Source organism: Chlorocebus sabaeus, chromosome 8, assembly GCF_047675955.1.
Source record: "Chlorocebus sabaeus isolate Y175 chromosome 8, mChlSab1.0.hap1, whole genome shotgun sequence".
Classification (NCBI taxonomy): domain Eukaryota; kingdom Metazoa; phylum Chordata; class Mammalia; order Primates; family Cercopithecidae; genus Chlorocebus; species Chlorocebus sabaeus.
Window position 1 is genome coordinate 18,321,828 of NC_132911.1, and position 23,974 is coordinate 18,345,801.

Here is a 23,974-nt window from a genome sequence, read left to right on the forward strand (position 1 = left end):
TTCCTCATAGAGAAGGTATTTCTAACCTACAAACTAGCAGAAATCATGATTTAATTGATAACCTTGATTACATGGCAACACCCAAGCAAAATTAAAATGATAAATGGATAGAAAAACACCCATTCTACAAAACACAATACTATCCTTCAAATGCAAAGGACTTTCGGGTACCCATAAGAGAAAGATTAATACAACAAATTGAAAAATGGGCAAAATACATTGTACTGAGCTTTCTAACCACTGTGTCCTTGTGTCCTGGCTAGAGAAGCCAATTCATCCACAGCCCCTGGAAGGAACAGACCCCAAGAGCCTCAGCTCTCTATGCTGACCTCAGCTGAATGGACCAGGAGTGACCAGCTGACAAAATTGATCCAACAGACTGCTCACTCTAGAAATCTGGGCCGCAGACACCCATGGCACTTAGACTATGACTGGGTACCTGAACTGCAAGGTCACATAAAGTAGGGGCTGAACTAAGTGGCATGGCACACCAAAGCCAGGTAGGATGAAGAGTTACATAGGGAAACAAAGATGCCATGAAAAAAGGGAGAAATCCAGCATGCAAAGCAAAGCAGGAGAGCAGAGATGGCAGACAGAGGGAGACCCTCCAGTTCTCGCGTCTGGGAGGTCTCACTGTCCCCTGCATCCTGTTCTTGGATATAAACCCAACGCCTGTGACATCCATCCAATACAGTTAGTTCAAGTAGGCTTTCAGTCCACTACAACCAGAGTCTAGACCAAAACAGATGTGAGCAAGCAATTCATAAAAAAAGGATAAGCAGATAAGAATTGGACACGTGGAAATAAAGCTTATCCATGCCAAAGACATACAAGCTAAGGTACTTAGATAGCTTTTTCAGCCATTAAATTGGTTAAGATAAAAAAGCACTTAGACAAAGGACATTGAAGCATGAGAAGAAATACAGGCACTCATACATTAAAGGCAGAAGTACAATCTGATATATATGATCTAGGTCTAATAACTCTTAAAATATGTATATCCTAAGAACCAGCAATTATATTTCTAAGTATTCATTTGAAGAAAAGAATCATAAATATACCCCAAAATTACTTAAGGGTATTTACTGCAGTGATAATTACAACAAGACCACAAAAAAACCAAACTTAAAACCTATCAGTGTTTTTCAGGCATTATTTATTACCTTTGTGACTTTTACAGATCCTTACACCTCATGTATTGATTTACCATTATTAAGTCAGGTCATGATTTTTATTTAACTTAGTCTTCCAACAAGTATTTATTGAGTGCCTACTACCTTCCAGGAACTTTTCTAGATTCAGGAGTGACGAAAACAAGACAAAAATCCCTGCCTTCATGGAACCCACATTTTAGAGGACAGACGGATGATAAATAAAATACATAGTATGTTGGTGATATAGCCAAGGGGCGGTGGGCGGGGGGAAGCAGGCAAGGAGAATATGAGATCTTGAGAGTTAAGGAGTTATAATTTTGGAAAAGGCAGCTAGGTAAGTGCCCAACAGAAGAGAACCATTAAAAAATGTGAAGTGGAAGAGCAGGGTTCTGGGGATGAACATTTCAAGAAGAAAGAAAAACAAAGGCAAAGGCCCCGAGGTGAAGCATTCCCGGTGTGCTCAGAATGGGCAAAGAGGCCCCTACAACTGAAGCAGAGTGAGCGAGAATAGTGGGAGGAGATGAGGCCACAGAGCCGTGTATGCGGTGTAGATGGGGGGGGGGGGGTGCGGATCGTGTAGGGACTTGCAGGTCATGGTAAAGACTCTGGCTTTGACTCTGAGATTGAGAAGTCAACAAATTGAGAAAAGACTAAAGCAGGGCATTAGTTGCAAAGATACTGGAACAAACCGTGGTCACTTGGATCACTTGGATGAGAGTGGCATTCGGAGTGCTAACACAGTTGAGATATGAGTGTATTTTGAAGGTAGAGCTGACCAAATGGCGACATGCTGAATACCGGAGACCTAGCGAAATCACCTGAGTGAGATGCTGAAAAGATGCTGGAGACTCCCCCATTTAAAGGGCTTTCAAAGTAACCAAAACTCTGAAATCATGTTTGATGTAGTAGTTAGAATTTCAAATACACATAGAATAAATATGTAATTATTAAAAATCAAACATGCTCAGGTGTTCCCTACAATTATCTCAAATATCATCAATGGTTTCTGTAACATATTTTTGGAATCCCTTACTTTAAATAAACCAGATACCTTTATACTATAGAATACCAAAAGGACATTAACTTACGTGGATTTTATTTATCTGTGCACGTGCGAACTCAAACACAAACACACAAAGGTTGGACATGCATATATTAATACTAAAATGGTAACAATACTAATTTTTAAATAATGGACTAATAGATTTATTTGCTTCTTTGTGCTTTTCAAGTTGTTTTCAATGAATATATACAGTTGTCCCACAGTATCCATGAGGGGTTAGTTCCACGGCCCTTACTGGATATCACAATTTATGGACACTCAAGACTCTTAAATAAAATGCTGTAGTATTTGCATATAGCCTACACACATCCTCTGGTATTCTTTAAATCATCTCTAGATTACTTATAATAACTAATACAATGCAAATGCTATGACAATAATTGTTTTTCTGCAGTGTTCAGGGAATAATGACAAGAAAAAAAGTTTGTGCATGTTCAAGACAAAGTCAACCATCCTCCCCTGACTCCCCCAATATTTTTGATCCACAGTTGGTTTAATTGGATGTGGAACTCACAGATAGGAAGAGCTGACTGTACTTTGCTTCTAAAATAAGTTCAAGTTTCTTAAGCGTTTTTTTTTTTCTTTTAAACACACATGCAGATCTTGTCAAATCAAGTTTTGTTTCTGGTTTGATCTAATGGCAAGGCTTTTAACTAAACATCCAGAACGAGATAAAGGGACTGGGCTAGGGGTCTACAAGGTAGGAGTGAGGAGCTATGGTCAGAAACTAGAAACTGAATCCCAGATAGCAGCGACAGAGACAACACATATATTACCAAAAAGTGGATGGTGTATCACATGCAAAAACTCAGCATCCAGACAGTATAGGATAGACAGCGAATGGGAGATGCTCTTGAACCAGCCATGACCCAGCTCTGGATCACTCACTAGACCAGCGCCAGCTCTCCACTGAGACTTCACTGCTTTGTGGTAAACACATCTTCCTGACACAAGCCAATAGTATGACACCATGTATTTATAAACTACTCAAATGCTTCCAAGTAAACATCACTTAAAACAGGTAAAATAAACATTCATGTGCATACGCCAAGCTCAAGAGGAGGAGGAACAAGTTCAATAAAAATCAGAGTGGGCTCTAAAAGAAACTCATCATGCTTCTGCTCTCTGTTCTAATAGTGTAATCCTCATAGATATCTGGGATTAAGTGGAGGTTTTAGGTCAAATCATTTAGTTCTTGATGTTTTAATACTAACTGGCAAAAGATGATAAATGTAGATAGTAATTAAAAAGAGACTAAACTCTAAAAGTACTCTAGGCTAGGCATAGTAGCTCCATCTGTCATCTCAGCACTTTGGGAGGCTGGAACAGGAGAATCACTTGAGCCCAGGAGTTCTAAACCAGCCTGGGCAAGATGGCAAGACCCCATCCCTATATATTTATAATTTAAACATGTTAAAAAAAAAAATAAAAGCACTAGTCATCTCTGAGATGTTCAAGTAATTCTCCACTTGAATTAAGAACAAGGATGGCTGTTCACTAACCTCAATCAGACCCATGATTTGTTTGATCTTGAAGATGCCATGTCATCTATCAGGCAGATGGCCAGTAGGTAAGGGGAGAGTCATTCTGGGATGAAATGATAGAGGACTGTTTAAATACCTGTCGTGTACAGACACAGCTCTCTAATTTCTCTACTAACGAGCATAATTATGAAAGGTTTTAAGTTATCTCAATCAAATGAATCATATGGCTTAACTCGTTAATAATTTGTGAAATTATATAATGCCATCTGACACAGCTCACACCTATATTCACCTTATAACCCTGAGCGGTGCTTTTAATTTCTAAAACAATATTCTGCCAATGACAGTAGCACTTTAGTTCTGATTTCATGTAGAGTCATGGCTTTATGATGTGATCAAGAAACATTAAGTACAAAAAATTACCTAAAGGTCAGCAACGCTTCACCACGCTTGGCAAGGGAACCAAATGGGTTTCCATGAAAGGAAATCATCTGACCCTCCTTTTCTTTGTGTCTTCCGCTTTACGGAAGCATTTCTGTGCTTCATAAATCTAAAGATTATTCAGTAAATGTATCCTATCCTCTTTAAAAATAAATAAATGAAGTTGGGACAACTAAGTATGTGCAAACCAAAGTTCTGTTTTTAAAAATAATGTTCAGGCCGGGCGCGGTGGCTCACGCCTGTAATCCCAACACTTTAGGAGGCCGAGGAAGGCGGATCACGAGGTCAGGAGATCGAGACCATCCTGGATCACACGGTGAAACCCTGTCTCTACTAAAAATACAAAAAATTAGTTGGGCGTGGTGGCGGGCGCCTGTAGTCCCAGCTACCTCGGGAGGCTGAGGCAGGAGAATGGTGTGAACCTGGGAGGCGGAGCTTGCAGTGAGCCGAGATCGCGCCACTGCACTCCAGCCTGGACCATGGAGCGAGACCCGTCTCAAATAAAATAATAATAGTAATGTTCAAGAAAAAAGTAAGACTTCAGGGGCTGACAAGCCAGTTAACTGCATTTCAAAAGGTTTTGTCACTGGGTCTTATTTGTTTCTCAATCATCTTAATTATTCTCTGAATATTAAACAGATGAAAAGCCTGAAGAAAAGGCTTATCATACAAATGGAATGACAGACAACTGAAAACCAACTTTAAAATAAACAGAAGGGAGAGGCCTTTAAAAAAGGAACTAAAGCTCCAAACACCACTTCCTGCCCCCAGCTCTCTCCCAAACAGCCAGGCAGCGGCAGCTCATCTTACCCAGAAGAGCTGCAAAAGCTTCCCAGGATCTAAGTTGAGCACAGACACACCATTTACAAGCGTAAGTGTGGTGAGTTCATCAGTTTCTGGCATTACCAACACACAGCACGGACAGCAGAGACGTTTCAAGTCCAAATTTTCTCCACTGAACTTTTAGACGCAAACTTAGCTGAGTGTTTCTATGTTTTTATAGGAAAATATTTTCTTAAGCATGAAAGAGGATAAACACCAAAAACACTAGCGCCAAGTTTGCCTTGTAAAAGATCTATTGTCAAAAGGTAAATTGCCCTGGCATCTCTTGCGACATCAGAACACCTCCCATTTGCTTTTCCTCCCACAGCTCCTCAGCTCTTTAAAGGTGGGGTCTGTTTGCTGCAGCCAAGCCAAGGGGAATGACGGTTCCGGGCAGCCGCAGAGGCAGCCTACTTTAAGGAGGAACACGTCTGCAGATGTAAGCAGGAACCAGGTTTACTCACCCCGCGAAAAACACGTTTCCACAGAAGGTTTTGCAGTTCCAGTAGTTCTAGGACACACCACTCACCATCAGCATCACCAGTGTAAGTCAACTCAACGCGGAACTCAAGTAAAATCAGAGTTATCCTCCAAGTATCCTACTCATCACGCAAAGCAAGACTTGGGCTTGGCTGTAACTCTCCCATGACACAGGGATGACACAAATGAGCTCCACACTGTCTTCCCTGCCTCCCACACAGTCGATGGCACTGGACTGACAAATGTGGTAGTTACTTAGCAATACTTTGTGGTTATCTCACCCACATCATTCACAGAGACAGACAGTGCCACCCTTCCATAAAAACGCCTCTCCTCCCACAGACTGTTGAATTCTACATAGTAACTTACGTTATTACATGGAGGAACCAAATACTGGCTTGTGCTTAGTGAAAAGCAGTCATTCCACAGACCTTTACGAATCCAACAGCTGATAGTGTTGTTCTCTAGGTCTTGAGCAAAATCACTGTACAGTAAATCAAAGCAACGTGACTGCCAAGTGAGTAAGCCACAAGTGCTTAGTGAGAACTACCACCCACCTGAAAATGTACCCCCCACATCATTCTAAGCAGCTAAGCCTCAAGCTCTAAATCACTGAGTAATAGGTGGGGAGGTTGTAGGGGGTGCATTACACCAAAATGTCTCAAACACTTGTGATGACCATGTTAGCCTCCCAAAGATGACCTGAGGGGGATGGTAGGGTTGGTATAGATATTCTACTACCCTTAAATGAATCCTAGTTGGTCTACTCAGGCCAAGAAAAACATTTCAGTGGGATCCATCCAGAGCTTTAATTTGTCTCCACTGCCATTCAAAGCATTCGGACAAAAATGATAGTCAGTGTTGACTAAGCCCTGGCCATGTTGCAGGTTGGTCTGAGACGTTTACAGGCATTAACACATTTAACCTTCACAATCCTGCGAAGTAGGTACTATTAGTATGTCCACGTGGCAGATGAGGAAAACAAGGCACAAGTGCTAGTTTTCCCATAACATGGCAGTCCAGCGGCAGAGCTGGAATGTTTATCCGGGCAGTTTGACTTTCAGAGACCACGCCCTGAACTACAGCTTATCCTGCCTCTCTGGGAGAGGTCTGTGAGGTCAGTGTGGGATAGCAGATTCGCAGACAGCAGTCAGACTGGAGAGGCACATGATGATTATATTCTGGAATATAGAATATATAAAGAGAATTCTAGTTCCAATTTCAGTATTAACGGTGTGACATTGGGCAAGGTGCCACGCTTCCTTGAGATCAGTACATTCATCTGTGTGTGTGTGTGTGTGTGTCTCTCTCTCTCTCTCGATAGATGAATGTACCTTGCACCTCTAAAATTCTACTACAGTCTACTATACCTGGTAAGGTTATGTGAGTATTATGCTCTATTTTAAAAGTACTAAAACAAGAACCTAAGTAGAGGATAGAAAGCAGAATAAAGTGTCGTGATTTCTGTTGGGTAAAAATCAAGTTTACAACCCAAACCACCTGCTAAGCCTGTGGCCAGCACTGACAACTCAGGCCTAAGACAGCTAGGTAGTATCCACACTAATTGGATGGCTTAGCAGACTGCTGTGTTCGTTGTGGCTGGCTAGTGTGTATGCCAATATTCATGCATGCTCAGGCACTGCGTGGAAAAGAAGTCTGTTGTATCTTCTTAGGGAGGGCAGCCCATTAAAAAACGACAACTTGGGAGTGCTGGGGAGGCCCAGAGTGGGGCTCAGCAGCTCCTCACTCAGGCTCTGACAAACCTGGCAGCTGTACTTTCAAACAGCTGGTACAACTGGAAGTTCTTAGTAATACTTTAAGAGTGTCTGCTATTTAAACACACACACACACACACACACACACACACACTGAATTTTAACACTCACTAGCATGGAGAGAGCAGAAAGGGCTCTCTAGGTCCCATGTAGAAGAGCAGGCATTGTCTGAAGTGGGTAAGACGCAGGACGCTGGTGAATGTGTGGGCTTTTCTGGGCTGTGCCCAGCTAGTATCAACCAGTCATGCCTAGGCGACTCCACTATAATGAAGATAGCCAAAATTCTTTGAGTTTTCAAGAGAACCTCATCTGGGGCTAACATAAGTAAACCATCTTCAGGAAGCCTCAGAAAGACAGGCATAGAAAGATTCTTCTACACCATTCCACCTGGGGCAGAAGCCCTGAACACATGAGGATGACAAAATCAATCTCAACACATTAGCTAGTAAAGGCGCTCTAACTTCTTCAATCAAGTGTTTAAAAAAAAAAATTAGACCTTTGATATAAAACCTACTCTATTTCTAAACGGAATACTTCAGACCAGTGAAGAGGTAGGGAAGCTGCCACAAACCCTGCCTATGTGTCACAGAAGCAGAAAGGCAGTGGACGGCCCTGTTCTGCTCTTTCCAAGGCCAAAAACTCAGACCTCACCATCTTCCCACGTTAACCAGGATTTCCAAAGTCTTGGAATATCAAGAAGCAAAAAGTACCTGAAGCCTAATGCTGGGTCCATAATGAGCCTCCAGTCTGCTGACTGAGGATTATACTAACTAGCATTTGGCCCATAGCCAGAGCAGCTTAGACCAAAGCCACAGCTACTCTATGCGGCATCACTACGTGAATTCCCATAAACACAAGGCAGCTGAACACTGCACAGTTCCAAAGTCTACATGCTTTTTATAACCCTTTTGTATTGTAGAGACTACTTAGTAAGACATAAAAAATGCTCTCATAAAGGGTTTACATGGGAAAAACATCTTTGGTTCTCTTTGAGAGCAATCTGGATAATTTAAGATAAATAGCTCTCACAAAATTGTATGGCTTTGGCCGGGCGCGGTGGCTCACACCTGTAATCCCAGCACTTTGGGAGGTCAAGGCAGGCAGATCACGAGGTCAGGAGATCGAGACTATCCTGGCTAACACAGTGAAACCCCATCTCTACTAAAAATACAAAAAATTAGCCGGGCGTGATGGCAGTCGCCTGTAGTCCCAGCTACTTGGGAGGCTGAGGCAGGAGAATGGCGTCAACCCGGGATGTGGAGCTTGCAGTGAGCCGAGACAGCACCACCCCACTCCAGACTGCGTGACAGAATGAGACCCCATCTCAAAAAAAAAAAAAAAAAAAAGTTATATGACTTTACTAGTATACAGACTATTAATATTCAGTGAAGAAGAGCTCCTTAGCAAAAGTTTTAGGTAAATATCTAACCATGGATGAATGCACTGATTAAACAGTCTCACATAACATTAAGGTACAGAAGAAGCCTTTCTCAGAAGTTCCCTCTTGCCAGAACACATAGAACCAGGGATGGACTTTCCTTGAGCAAAAACCCATGTATTTTCATATTATTTTAACTTTCATAAAGAGAAATTCAGTTTCCATGTTATTTTTTCCACAGTCAATGTACCACTCTAAAAGGCTGTCTTTGCTATAGCTGTTAATAATAATAAAAAAACCATCAGAAGTATGAGAGGAACCCAGTAGCAAAAGTTATTGCTCTAGGTAGACAAGTTCCAGCATGAGGAATTAGGATCACCATACCTACAAATCTGAGCAATATTTACAGAATATTTTAATTTCTCCATTTTCTTCCCTTTCCCTTCGTATAATGAAGTAATATAACAGGTATTAGGAAAACCCCTCCTCCATGGAAAGATACATCAGAGCACTCTGTATTCTGGGTTTATAACACGTTTTCCTCTTCTAATAACAGCTTTGAGATACAATTTCAGTCCTCACCTAACACACCTGACCCAAGGGCATCAAAAAAACAGTACAAAGAACAGAGAAGTAGAAAAGTAATGAGTGTGCCATACTGATATCTGTTGCTAATCTGGGCTTTGTGATTAAGGGAAATAATATAAAAAGCATGGTAAAATAGAGGTATATTCACGTACTGATGATGGTGGTGGTGATGATTGACAATTGACATTTATTGTGCAATTACTGGTTCCAGGCACCACGTTAAGCATTTCATAAGCATTATATCAATTGATCCTGACAATATTTCTAGGAAGTAGGTATTACTATAAACACTTTATAAGACAGACTTTTTTTTTTTTTTTTTTAACCCAAGGCAGTATTGTCGGGAAATGGGCAAGCTGGGCTATGTAGACAAATATCCTGATTTAAAAAAACAAGGTTAACCCTACACAAGGTTCTGCCCATTGGGTTTTGAGTTCTGGTCCTGTAAGACAGATGTCCAGCAGCTAGCTCTATGGGGTTCCAAATTTTAGTATAATTATGGAAAGACTCCCATCAATACCCTTTAACTCATAAATCACCTGTAATTATCTAAGAGCTGTATCTCCCCAGGATTAAAAACTACAGCAGTTCTGATCACTAGTCTTCAAATACGAAGGTACCACAGAAAGAAAGAAAATAAAGTTGGCCTTCTCCCTGGGGTCCCCTGAGAATTCTAAAGAGAGTGAATTTTTTTTTTTTTTTTTTTTTTTTTGACAGAGTCTTGCTCTGTGGCCCAGGCTGGAGTGCAGTGGCACTATCTCAGCTCACTGCATCCTCCGTATCCCAGGTTCACGCCTTTCTCCTGCCTTAGCCTCCCAAGTAGCTGGGACTACAGGCACCTGCCACCATGCCCGGCTAATTTTTTATATTTTTAGTCGAGTCGTGATTTCACTGTGTTAGCCAGGATGGTCTCGATCTCCTGACCTCGTGATCCACCTGCCTCGGCCTCCTAGAGTGCTGGGATTACAGGCGTGAGCCACCACACCCGGCCTTGGAGGGTGAAATTTTTTACAAATTCATCTTTTCCTGTTGTATTTCATTAATATATAAATAATATGAGACAGACACTTATACTTTCCATCAGAAACTTAAAAACTCTATTAAAGATTCCTAGTCTTTCCTCTTTTTAGTTCAAGGTCTTACGTGGAAACAACTTTATCTTAACTAAACATGATCCCCCTCCTATCTACTATATTTATAGCTCTTATCGTTCTGTGCCCTTGAGCCCAAACCACATTAAGATTGAATCACTTCTACTGAAAACCCATTGATGCTAAAAAAGAAAAAAAAATCGGAATAGAACATATTCACTTTTCAATTCCAACCCCTACTCCACATTAAATAGGATGGACTGTTTTCTTAGGGAAAAATAAGATTATTAGAAAGGTTAGTTAGAAGCACAAAAACCAATGTATAAAGGAGACTGTTCACTTAGCAGGGCTCCTCTGCTATGGAAGATTTTAACCAAGAGAAGAATGGTACAGTCAAATTCCAGAATAAGCTAGTCTGCACAGCATTTACTTTGGGTATAAAGAAAATGACATCACTACAGCACTGGGATCTGAAACAACTGTTTCATACAAAGCTGATTACAATGATCAGTTCATTCCAAATTGGTGGGAAAGGCTTTGCACTAATTCTGGGAATGTACAGCCATGGATGGCTCAAAGCGCATCACAGGAGTTCACACTGGCCTAGATTTTCTAAAATCTTGTTATGTAAAGAGGGTAAAATTGTAACTTGAGGGTAAGTATATTCTAAAGGAAAAACATGAGGTAAAAATACGGTATCTTGTCTATTAGAATATTGCTTTGGAAGAAAAAATGGATTTCATTATTACCATTCTGATTTGGGATTCTGTTATTCCTAGAAGTTGGCAGCATAAATTATAAGTAATTTATGAGTTAAAGGGTATTGATCATAGATATGATTTTGAAGAGGTGGCGAGAGGAACAGCTGTCATCTCAGTAGTGAGCCAAAGAAACCCCGCGTTTCCTGGAGTGGACGGCGTCCCCTGGGCCTTTGGCAGCTGCATCGTCCCACTCACATGGTCCTGTCTGCATTCTCAGACTTAGTGACATAAGCAGGGTGGCGACTCCCTCATCAGTCCATCAGTCGTCACTTCCAGGTGCACAGCGGGGCATTCGGAAGACAGGTGCGTCCACACTGAGAGTGCTCTGGGGCCACCCCCACAGAAACCTTGTCAGCAGTGTCAGCCATACCCATGAGGGCTGCTGCAGCTCCTTCACTCCCTCTTCTCCCTCCCTGCTGCCCACAGCAAGAGTTTTACAGGCCCACCACAGCATCAGTTGGAAATAGCAGAAGAGGGTGGGTGTGGTGGCTCACACCTGTAATCCCAGCACTTTGGGAGGACTAAGCAGGAGGATCATTCAAGGCCAGTCATTGGAGACCAGTCAGAGCAACATAGCAAGATCCCACCTCTACAAAAAAACTTCAAATAAATGGCAGAAGAAGGAAACTCAAACTAGTCACTTAGTCTCAGGGTTTAATGGGAAAGAATACTGAAGTTACTGTTTGGAAGAAAATAAACACATCTAAACGAAATCCTTTATCTCTCTTAACCAGTAGCATGAATAATTAAATGCATTTGTAATAATCTCCACTCGATACTGTTCACTTAAGTCAACGGTATGAGCCTAGCGAAAGCATTCCATTCTCTGGGAGTGACTAGAGCGGTATTCTTTGCGGAGATGGGATGTATTTTAAATGCTTATCAATTTGACTGCACAGTTACCCTGTGGAAGCGAAAGAAAAGAGACAGAAGAAAGATTTTCAGATTCCCTCATGATCAAAAAACATTCTCAATAAGCCATTTAATGCATATGTTTGACCGTATCGGTAGCAATACAAATGTTTTGATTGGGATATCGTTACCAGGAAGGCAAAGGTAATACTTCTCTAGAGAAACAGTGATGTTCCCTGCTAAACCACACTCCAAGGTTCAAGGGCACAAGCAGCCCCTTCAACCTGAATGCCAACATTTAATAGAGGCTGTGGGGCTACGAATGTCTTTGAGGCTTTTGAAGAAAAATCAAACGAACAGAAACGTAGGGGGCAGAAACTATCGGTACAAGTTTCTCCCGTGCCCTGGAGGGAGACATGTTCCTTGTGAAGGTACAGGGAGTTTGAAGGTTCTACTGCTACTCCTGGGGAAACTCACACCGGGAAGTCATGAACGTCTCTAGGAGGTTGTGTTCCAGGCAGAGAGGGACACAGACTGCTGACAAACGATCAAAAAATGCCAACACATCAGTACACTAGCCAAAAGTAACAATAGATTTTCAAACATTTAGTGGTAACCTGGACTTAGTGCTGTGCAAAAATTAAAAGACAGCCTCTGCCTACAGAGAAGCTGCAGGACACACAGGACACATCAGCAAAACCGACTGGTCTCAACTCCCTTTCCCCTCACTTGCCACATCTCCAGGGGTCTTGCTCATGAAGAGGGAAATTACAGGATGATGGCAGGTTGGTGCTGGAAAAAACCCTAAATTGTTTGGCTTGGCCCAACAACCTCATTTTGAAGATGAGGCCAGCTCAGAAATGGGTGGGTGACACAGCCAAAGACAGAGCTAATGTGAAGTCCCAGGAAAACCCCAGGTCCCACACTGCCAATCCCATGTTCCTTTAACTCTAAAGGGAAAAAAAGTTCTCCTCCATTTGAGCCTACAATATCCATGCCCTGGATGAGCAAGAGTCAAGAAACTCCCGATTTGGCCTCGACACTGCCTTTCGCCTCCTGCATGCTGGTTTCACTTCGGCTGCGGAGGCGCACGCACACTTCTGCTTTCATGCGAGAAACCACGCCCTTCGGAAAAGGGAGGGAGAAGATGCACCATCAGCCAGTCACTTGAGCCAAGGAAAAGAGACTGGAATATCATCTCCTACTGTCCTGGTGCTTCCCTTCCTGGAAAAGGTGCGATTGGGGTTTCAAAGTAAATCTCTCCAATCAGTCAGCTCAGACTAAGATAACCAGTGGATGTTACTTCCATGAAAGAAGAAGGCAAAATGTCAAGCCGTGGAGGCAGCCCAAGAAGACTGCAAACCAGCCGGAAGCGCCCTCTCCCTCCTTCCCCTTGCTCCGTCTTAATCACTGGGCAAGCTATGCGCACTGTTGCTACTTTTTTGGTATACCCTACCTGCTCCAATCCCAGTCTCCTCATTGTTTTCAATTTGTTTTGAATATAAGACCCTAACTGATCACAAAGAACTCATGTAAGGAGCCAGAATTCGTATGATTTCATACAGTCAAGTAATGAGTTTTTGGAGGTGGTATACACCATGTGAATTATTTAATCAAATTCAATTTTTCAGGTAAGTAAATGAAAGCTTCAGAGAGAGATGAAGAACTTAGGTATAAACAGAGCAGGGCCAGAGCCAAAGTCTCCTGACTGCCAGCACAATGTTCTTCTGGTGACCCTCTGTGCAACCCACAGACACAAGGCTACTACGGACATCAACCCTGGGATCAGAATCACACTGGCCTTGGATGTGCAATGGCCACAGCAACCTAACAACTTAAAGTCCTCCTCCATGAATGGCTAGTGAGACTCAGCAAGATAGGATGTGGGCTGCAGAAACAATAGGGGAGACATGAGCCTGGTTAAATATTCAGGGAAGAAAAAGAACCATGATAACCCAAAGAATGTTGAAAATAAAGCAGACTGTAAAAGCAGGGAAGAGAAAGAAAAGAGGGGAAGAAACACGTGCCATCAAGAAAGCAGGCGAAAAGAACAGCATCAGACCACAGCAAAGCTAGCTACTGGTCACGTGATACACAAGCTTTCGAGAGTCCAAAAAAAAAAAAATTCCTAAATCCTGTTACTTCCTTTAAAATGAAGTAACTTTCTCTAAAAGAAGGCATTCTGTGTTTAACCACGTTGGTGTACAGTTACACCAGACAGTCTTCAGACGTGTTTTCATAAAAGTGAATGCAACACAAGATAAATACAACTTCTACCCTAGCCAACGAAATGTGGATTTTGATACTTAATACATACTGGGTAGGGCAACCCCACCCTTGGCCGGCAACCGAGCATCTGCAGATGAATCTCGCATCCTCTTGCCAGAGCTGATCCCCTGGTTGCATGGCCCTGAGACCTCCCAAGAAGAACTGGGTGCCACAGGAAGAGATACTGCTGACTCAGGAGATGGCCACCTCCCATAGAGAGGCAGCCAAGTCAGGCATGCAACTGAGAAGCAGTATGTAGAAGTGGTGATTAAGTTTTAAACACTTAATAGACTGCAGCTCAGATTTAAGTGCTGTATGTTCTCTCTCATGTAGGGATGCTTCTAGAAATAGTCTTGAATGTGTGTGTAGTGGTGGGTACCTGTTTTTGTTCAACCTAAATTTCCCAACAAGATCGTTGTTACTAAAAATGTTTTTCTCCTTCAAAGAAAGGAATTACTATGAAAAAACTGGGTTGTAAAATCCATGTTGCTCACTCACAGAGGAGTCCCAGAATGACCAGTAAACTCACCCCAGGTTGGGGAGGAATGCAGAGACGGTGGGGATTATGGCCTACGTTGTTTATTGTCACATAAAAATGTAGCAACTGCTATTCTTTGGCTATGTTTCAAGTGGATACTTCTTAGTTCCCTCATGTTTAAGCTTTTAAGAAATGCTCAGCTATGCAATTTCCACGAAGTCAATCAATGATGAATTCAAAGCAGTAATGCAAGATGAGACATATTTGCTCTCAAGATGTCAGAAGAGGCCAAAATCACCTTATATCACCCTTAGGTTTATCTTCTACACCTGTTGGCCATATCCCACCTGCAGTCCCAAAGCAGCAATTACACAACTGGCATCTACATAGGTATTCATCTACTTGTTAGTAAATTATGCAAGGTAAAGGGATTTAGTCAAAAGTGGCAAATCCTAAATCAACAGAATTTTCACTTACATTGCAAGTGAAAGGGTGTAAAACAGAGAATCCGAATCACAGACAATTACTCATTCATTGATCTTCCCACACCATCTATCATTTCTACACGAAGAAACTTTGGCTCACTTCTTGGTGCCTGCCTAACCCTCCTGATTATTACAGTACTACTTTTGGTCATGCGCTACACATCAGACACCTCAACCGCCTTCTCTTCAGCGGCTCGTATCAGCCGAGATGTAAACTACGGTTGAATGGTCCGCTATTTTCATGCTAATGGCGCTTCCATATTTTTCATCTGCCTCTTCTTACACGTTGGCCGAGGTTTATACTATGGATCATTTACATTTCTAGAAGCCTGAAATATCAGCATTGTCCTCCTACTCACAACTATGGCAACAGCATTCAGAGGCTATGTGCTCACATGAGGCCAAGTATCATTCGGAGGCGCCACACTAATTACAAACCTACTATCAGCCATGCCATCTATTGGAACTGACCTTATGCAATGAATCTCTGAGGTGGATTCTTTCCTCTTACTGACCTTGTCTTTTGAAACTATGACTCCCCTCATGTCTAAGGTAAACTTTTCTCCTTATATCTAAGGTAAACCGTTTCATCCAGAAGGACATCTTCCATGGGTCCCCAACACTTGGCCCAGCCACTGAGCTCCCCAAGGAACACGCTAGATGCTTAAGTTCTAGCAGCCAGTGACTGTCTCCCACTACTAGGGCTATTAATAAGCCTTCTGGTTAGTCAGCTGCACAGACAGATTTAACTCTTCTTGTTTATCTTTTCAGCAGCAAAACACTCAAGAAATACAAATGTTATCCTATTATTGTCATCTAGGAATTCAGTCTTGCCATGGGAAAGCCAGACTAAAATGTCCACACAGGATAGATGTACTCCTCTGTTCAACAAGAGATAGATAACAAAGAGTTTGAGGAAACCAGAATGGATGAAAACCATTGAAAACCAGAACCACAGCAATGCAAACATCTCCCACATAGCCTGGCAAAGGCCCCTCCCCTGTCCCAAAGGCATTTTTTGCCTCATGCTGAAAGAATTATTCATTTTCCATGTCTTCTCATGGTGGCTTCTCTACTTCAGCCACCAGCTGTCATGACATCCTTTCTCCCTGGCTCCCTTCAGGTACTCACAACTCCTGTAACAATGGATCTGAGATCCAGAAGCCTGGACCGAAGATGGTCAGCTTTGGATGATTACAAAACAAAGCGAGGTCAAGGTCAGCAGATTCTAGACAAGACAATTTGATACTCATCCTTCATACCCTGTCACCCATAAGATTTTCATTTATTTAGTTCTCAGAAGTCAACATGGCATCTCAGCTGGACGTTCAGCTTCATTACTCACTTGCCCTATCTTTTCTAAGACAATTGTCCTAAGTTATTTAAAAGGAGGCAAAAATTGCCCGGTAAGACGATGAATGCAGCAAGGTAGAGGAGAAGTACAAAAGGAAAGATAGTCACTATCTCTCCTCCCCATGCACAAAAAGGTCTTGTAGCCCAATCCCTTCTGTAGATGGGCAAACTGAGGGGTCATGAGAGGACGCGACTCTTCCCAAGTCTCACCATCAATAGCAGAGTTGGACCAACCGAGGTTCCCCTGCTGAAAAGCAGGGCCTCAATCAAGGACCAGCTGAATCAACAAAAGGGAGTGGCTTCCTTGAGAACATGCTGGGCACAGAAACTATTGCCGCCCTCCCTTCTGTATACAGGTGCTTATGCATACCAGGAACATCCAAGAACAGAGGGGACACAAGATCTCCACAAAAGCGAGACAAAGTGCAAGGACACCAGAACACCAGACAGCTACAACTGTTCTTGGCCTCCGACGCATCAACAATTCAGTCTACCTCGACAGGTAAGAGGAATAAGCCACTGTCCTTTGAATATCCAGTAAGAGAAACAAACCACGAAATCCACAGAGCACTCTGCAGTCCGTCTAGCACTTTCCCATCGTTATTTTATTTCATCCTCACAGTAGTCCCACCTTGCAAGTAAAGAAACTGAGGACCAAAGAAGTCTTACCCAAAGTCACAGCTGCTAAACAATAAGGTGGGAAGCTGAGCCTACATCTTCCAACTCCATATTCAGCACCTTCTATTCTATCTCCACCCAATGGTATTCATGACAAAAAGCCAAATATAACAGTAGACCAAAGGGCCGACGGAACCACAGCCTCCAGCCAACTAAACAATGACTAAAATCCCAGCTGGAACCCAATACAGGCTCTGCCTCCCCAGGACTTCAGGACAGGATTCCACAGTGGGTTCAGACCAGCCCTCGACTGAGAGGCAAGCTCTTCGAGCTCCTACAGGAACTGTAGGTTCATCACACGCCCCACAACGGCATGGCTGGAGCTAGACCTGTCAAGCACACTCGGCTCTTGGTGACACAACGCAGCTGTGCAGGCGGTTCCCATCAAGGGAGCTGCAGACGTTCTGGACACTGTGCCACGGAACTGCAGGGAGGGACCGAGCTGCACAGGGAGCTGGCAAGCCCGACAGAACTTTCCCTACCACATCTGTACTTCTGCACCAACAAGGCACTTTCAAATCAGATCCCAAAGAGCTATGCAGATGCTGCCTTGCAAGGATAGACTAGAAACTGACAGTGGAGATTCCTTCTGGGGAGTGGGACCGAAGGAACTTCCAATTGAACTTTTACTATTGGCGTCATATTCCTTTCATAATATTTTTGAAAACTAGATCAAAATTCAGTGTAAAAGCCATAAGGATGATAGCTTACACCGGAAAGTGGTGAAGGCAAAAAAGAAACCAGACACCAGATGATGTAAACTAATCACACAAGAAAACTGTTTTCAACAAGAGCTTTAGAAACACTGAATTAAACCTAAGAACTTTATAAAATAGAACAAAGATTCCTATTTGCAAATTTTACAAAAATTTCCCTGGGCTGTAACAGAAGAAACTGAGCCATTTTTCAGGCAGGAAAAAAAAAAAAAAGTTTTTAGTACTTATCCTGTTAGGCATTTTCACATATTTTATCTCATTTAATCTCAATAATCATGGAATAAAAATAATATCCACAAGTGACAGACCAGGAAACTCAGACCAGGCACTCAGAGAAGCTAAGCAGCTTTCACACAGCTGCGGAGCTACCAACTCTAAAGTGTAAAGACAGACAGGGACAATCTTGGAATACAGACACATCCTTAAAAAGCTGCCACCACTGCTGGGCAAAGGCAACCTGCACCTACGAAAGAACCCAGACACGATGGCCAGGTCCTGACAGTCCTTTCTCGAGTGGGTCATATGCTGCCTATGGGGTACATGTGTACACAATGCCACTCCCCACGTTTGTGATGAAACTGACACGCCCTCCCCACTACAGACATTCTCACAAAGTGCTGATGGACCTGCACTAATCCACCCATTTTCCTCTCCCAGCCCCCAGTGCCACTGAAGCCTGCGTTTGAGAGAGGCCCGGCTGAGATGAGAACAGAGGTGCTACCCTGGAACCTGGCCACAAGGAAGCCTGATGTGTTTACAGTATGAGTTTGCCCACAGCTTCAAATTCATCACCATCGTGCTCTAACATCTAAGTCCTCACTTGCCTGACATAAGGAAGCACAATGTAAACATCCCAAGAGCCAATGATCATTAACATTGACTGAACTCTTTTAGAGCAGAAGGAACTATGGTAATTGCTTCCCAAGCACTCCACACTAGTTAATCCTCACAGCCACCACCCCTCACGTTAGATACTATTATCATTCCTATTTCATTTATGAGGAAGCTGAACTTCAGGGGTGGTTAAGTAACTTGCTAGAGGCCAAACTGTAAGGAGTACAACTTAAGCCTATGGGCCTATGACTCCTAAATCAGACTCACAGCCACCCTGCTTAGGCCTCTCATAAAATGTTAAATGGCCTTTTTTCCCTCAAGTATTCTGTCATTTCTTATTAAAGTTATGAAACAAAATGTCCTAACAGAAGAGGCAAAACTGTTACCCTGATGGGCTAGCCAGACAAACGGCATTATAAAATACTGGAAATAGGAACTTACAATCTGTAGTCAAGGCTAGAAAAGCCAATTTTAGCAATGCATACCCACAGATATGCCTGTTACAATCATTGACTACCTTGGAAGTTCAAGCCCTGGAGTTCTTGCTGGGTTTTGGATGGTCATGAATTACCCTTCAATTCCAGGCATCTTGAAAATGACATAGTGTCAGTGGGCTAGGCTCACTTCCCCTTCTTTAGCATCCTTGACCTCACTTATCCCCTGCCTGTTGAACATAACAACAGAAACTTTCCCACAAAGAAATCCTGAGGCTGAAATTCCCCCAACTCCAGAGGGGGGGAAAAAACAAAAAAAACTCGCTATGCCCTTTTCATTCAATAACTGGTTAGTCTTTGAAGTTTCAGGTATAATGTTGAATTCTAAGATGAATCATCGTTCCATACTAACAGCACAGCTAACTTTCCCTTCAGAGCAGGGATACACCAAAATAAGAACGATAGCCTTCTGCAGTAGTCATTACGGACCTCACTACATGACCAAGCTCAAATTAGTGACATTCCACAGCCCGGATGAAGTTTCACAAAGGGTAGCTGGAGTCCACAGGCAGTCTAGGTAGACCCAGCTATGTCTAAGCACCTCAAAGAGCAGCACAACTCCATTAGGGAAAAATCTCATTTTGCCCAAACATTGTAGACACTGTAATAAACAGACTCGTCATTTGTCATCCTTATTTAGAAATTAACATATGATCATGTTCCTAAGTCATTCCCCTAGGATCACCTTATAATGCTTTTCATTTGAAATAATTTATTTTCAAATCCAAGGAAGTCAGTACAATTACAATTACACATAATCCAGCACTGCCTAGGACCAGACAAAGGCAATAAACCAAATTCCAGTTACCTCCGTCAGCAAACAGTCTGCCCATAATTCTGTCATGCATTGAAGAGCATTTTCCCATTCCATCTGCTCAGCAAACTTTCATCTTCCGCACGGGCTCCTTTAACGTACTTCTAAAGCTGCTTCTGTTGCCAGTACAAACTGCTACACACTGACTCCGCAGTGACATTCTCCCAGAATGCCACTGGATCCCTCAGGGGCTCAGGGATACGAACTTGAAAGAAGTTGAAGGAGGACGTCCCCCTCTTCCCAGCCTCCTCTCTCAACAGAGCTTCCCTCCAAGAGACCTGCTTCAAAAGTCCAGACCCAGTGAAGTCACTCATGACCTCACAAACCTCCAGTGTAACTCTTTAAGAGCCAGAGAGCAAGCTGACAGCAGGCAGAAAAGGCGACTGTCTACGCTTATTTGGAGTGGTTGCCTGTTTAAGGGAAAGGAGACATTCGTCCAGCATCGTTCAAAACAAAGTAACTTCGGCACTGATTTGGTTTAACAGCACTGAAGTTTTTGGAACAACTATTTTTTAGACTGCAGTTTCCTACAGCACACACAGCCTGGTCCCAAAGAAATGACTGAAATAGATAACAAAATAGATTTAAGTCGTTTATATTATACACAATTCAGCTCTGTTAAATTCACACTTAATCTTATGTAACTTGTGTTTTTCTATTTTCATTTCTATTTTTGGTTTTTCTGCTCGTGGATGTGAAAATATGTATTCTCCTGTTGTCCAAAGCCTGCTTCAGACACGTAAGTGGCCAGGCGACACTCACAGCTGTCAGACACAGGCAACAACTGCCACAGAAGCATCCGAGAAACCAGGGATAGCAGGAGCTGAGAGCCACTGGAAGCTGTGGTCGCCAGACCTAACCAATGGATGGCAGAGTGTGTGTCAGTCCCTAACAGTGAAAGACCAGCCTCACTTCAGTCCCTTTTCCACGCTTTTCCTTGAGCTCCTGCTATTTTTGTTGGGATATGGGGATTATCAGGACCTGGAGATTTAAAAGACTCAAAATTATTTTCCAAACAGAAGTTTAGGGTGTGGTCTAAACAATTCCCAGCCCCACCCTGACCTACTACATTAGAATCTGCATTTTAACAAGAGGTCCACGTGGTTTCCATTCACGGGGAAGTTTGCAAAGCACTGGTCTACAATAGTGGTCCATGGAGCAAACCTGGAGTAGTAAAGCTACAGTGTTCTCAACCTTGATTGCACATTAGAATCAGACAGGGAGCTCCGTAAGCTTCTCATCTCTAGGCTTCACCGTCAGAGATTCTATATGTTAGAGTGGCCCCTGGACATGGATAGCTTTAAAAACTTCCCAGGTGATTCTGAAGTACAGCCTAAGTTGTCAAGCCCTTGCTACTCCCAGATGTGGGCCTCAGACTCACCGACATCACTTCTAAACAGAAGTGGATAAAAATTATACGCTCGAAGACCAGGTAATATGCCCTTTAAGAATGTTCTGGTTCACCAGAAAATGATTATACTTACCATGCAGTAATTTTATTCCTAAATATATACCCAGCCTAGAGAAGTTCTTCCACACGTGCCCAAAAGGCCACGTGAAGGCTCTGCACATCGCCACGCTGTCTGACATAACAAGACAGTCAAAATGCCCATAAATAGAAAAATGAAAAAAACAGGTTATAGTATGTTCACATAATGAATACTATACAGCAATTAAACCGACTGAACTAGGGCCGAGTCAAGGAGGAATTCCGAATACTGAGAAAAACGGACAATCTAGAAATACGGGTATGTCCTCAAAAAGCAGCCACCACTGCCGGGCAAAGGCAACCTGCACCCATGAAAGAACTGAAGACACAATGGCCAGTTTCACAAAAGGAAACAAGAGAGCATGTGTATGAAGTTGAAAAGCGTGTGAAACAACACTGCGTCACGATTACAGATGCACATCTCTAAAGGAATGATAAATATCAACAGCTCAATGAGGTTCACAGCTCATGGTTACTTCACTACCTAGGGAAGGAAACAGAGGAATGGAACCTGGTGGCATAAAGAGGAGAGTTCATCCAAAATGCTCTTATGTCCTAAGTGGGATGATGAGATCATAGGGGTTTATTATTGTGTACACTTTTTGGTATGCCTCAAATGTTACAGAAGCTTTAGAAAGCCAACTGCAGGCCGGGCGCGGTGGCTCAAGCCTGTAATCCCAGCACTTTGGGAGGCCGAGACGGGCGGATCATAAGGTCAGGAGATCGAGACCATCCTGGCTAACACGGTGAAACCCCGACTCTACTAAAAAAATACAAAAAAATAGCCGGGCGAGGTGGCGGGCGCCTGTAGTCCCAGCTACTCGGGAGGCTGAGGCAGGAGAATGGCGTAAACCCGGGAGGCGGAGCTTGCAGTGAACTGAGATCCGGCCACTGCACTCCAACTTGGGCGACAGAGCGAGACTCCGTCTCAAAAAAAAAAAAAAAAAAAAGAAAGCCAACTGCACCAAGGCTACGAGCTCTTTGAGTGTAGCAGCACCTGTTCAGTCTGGACGATTAACAGAACAGGAGGCAAAGAGGTTAACAATTCCCTTCACTCTCAAGTCCCCAAATCCAAGCAGCTGCTACTCCTTCTGCCATAGTTTAGCTCTGGCACGTCACCCTGCTCCATGCCACCCACAACCCTGTACACATAGCCAACTCATCCTTCACAGCCCACCTCAAAATGCAGCACCCCCACAAGGGCCTCCATGACATCCCACGATGCAAGCAGCCCCCACCTGGGAACCGTACAGCCTGGCTCTCTGCGCTCGGCACTAGAATCATTTCTGAAGTTATGTGACCTGCCTGTTTGGGAGACACCTTGATATCTACCACAGAGCAGCTGCTCATTAAGTTCTTCATTCAAAAAAACTGAGTGCCCAATATGTGCTTGCCACTATGCCAGGGGTTCTCCAAGTCCCAAAACGTAGAACTTGAGAAGACCACAGCCTAACAGAAGTATAGGCCTGTAGCTAAGTATAATACTTTTAATACTACGTGCTGAATCCTCAAACAGTTGCTAAATGAATGTCAACTATGAATAATGAACTTTTAGGATTGTTTCACAATCGTAACTATTCAATACATCTTATTTTCTCTATACTAAAGACTTTATAATATTACTCTTGACAAGAAAATACCCCCTTGTTTGCGTTGAGGTGGGCTTCTAAATAGAGTAATTACAAAGAAAATAAAAGAATCTATCATTAAACTTCCTCACAGTCAAAGAATTGAAGGCTCTCAGAATTATTATTACAGAAAAACAACATCTCAAATCGATTCGATTTTACCGAATACTAGGTGACTTTGAAGAGGTTTTAAAGATGACGTTTCAAGCACTGTTATTACTGTTAATAGCCAACATTTATTGAGTTCTCATGAAGTGCCAGTAAATGATTGAGAGAGAGAATTGACTAAAATTTGAACCAAACCACTCCGACTTAAGAACCCACACTCTTCACAACCAAACCATACTGTTTCCTAGGCAGGAAAATCAACCAACCTCTGCTGGTGTTGTTTGGATGGACTCTCTATCACCAACACACCAAAGACAACAGAAGAAATCATTTCCAGGTTCACAGCCAGGAGCACTCACTCTTACAAACCTCCGTCAGGAGAATCCACCTCTCCAAAAGCACAGTTACCTTTAACAGGCTCACTCCCGCTGAGAAGAGGGACTGGCTGGACTTTGCATTCTGCCTCTAAGCAACTTCCAGTAAATGCCTCTCAAACTTCAGCATGCTCATGGATCACCTGGGAATGTGTTAAAATGCAAATTTTGCTCCAGCGGGTCTAGGATGATGTCTGAGACACATTTCTAACCAGGCGCAGGTGATGTCTGTTAATCTGAGGCCCACACCTGGGAGCAGCAAGGGGTTGAGAACCTAGGCTGTACATCAGAATCACCTGGGAAGCTTTTAACGCGCTCCATGTCCAGGGGCCACTCTAACAAATACAATCTCTGACGGCAAAGCCT

General features: G+C 42.9%; 1 protein-coding gene across 5 annotated transcripts in view; it reads right to left on the minus strand.

The window, feature by feature from the left end:
- PSD3 (pleckstrin and Sec7 domain containing 3) overlaps positions 1 to 23,974 on the minus strand; it is a 555,746-nt gene that overhangs the window by 300,646 nt on the left and 231,126 nt on the right. The window contains exon 1 of one of the 5 annotated variants that reach the window (XM_073017968.1): positions 20,004 to 20,269. The exons of the other annotated variants lie outside the window; for them this stretch is intronic. The gene's annotated coding sequence lies outside the window, so the exon portion shown is untranslated. Of the gene's footprint in view, positions 1 to 20,003; positions 20,270 to 23,974 lie in introns of those variants that run through there. 5 annotated transcript variants of the gene reach the window in all.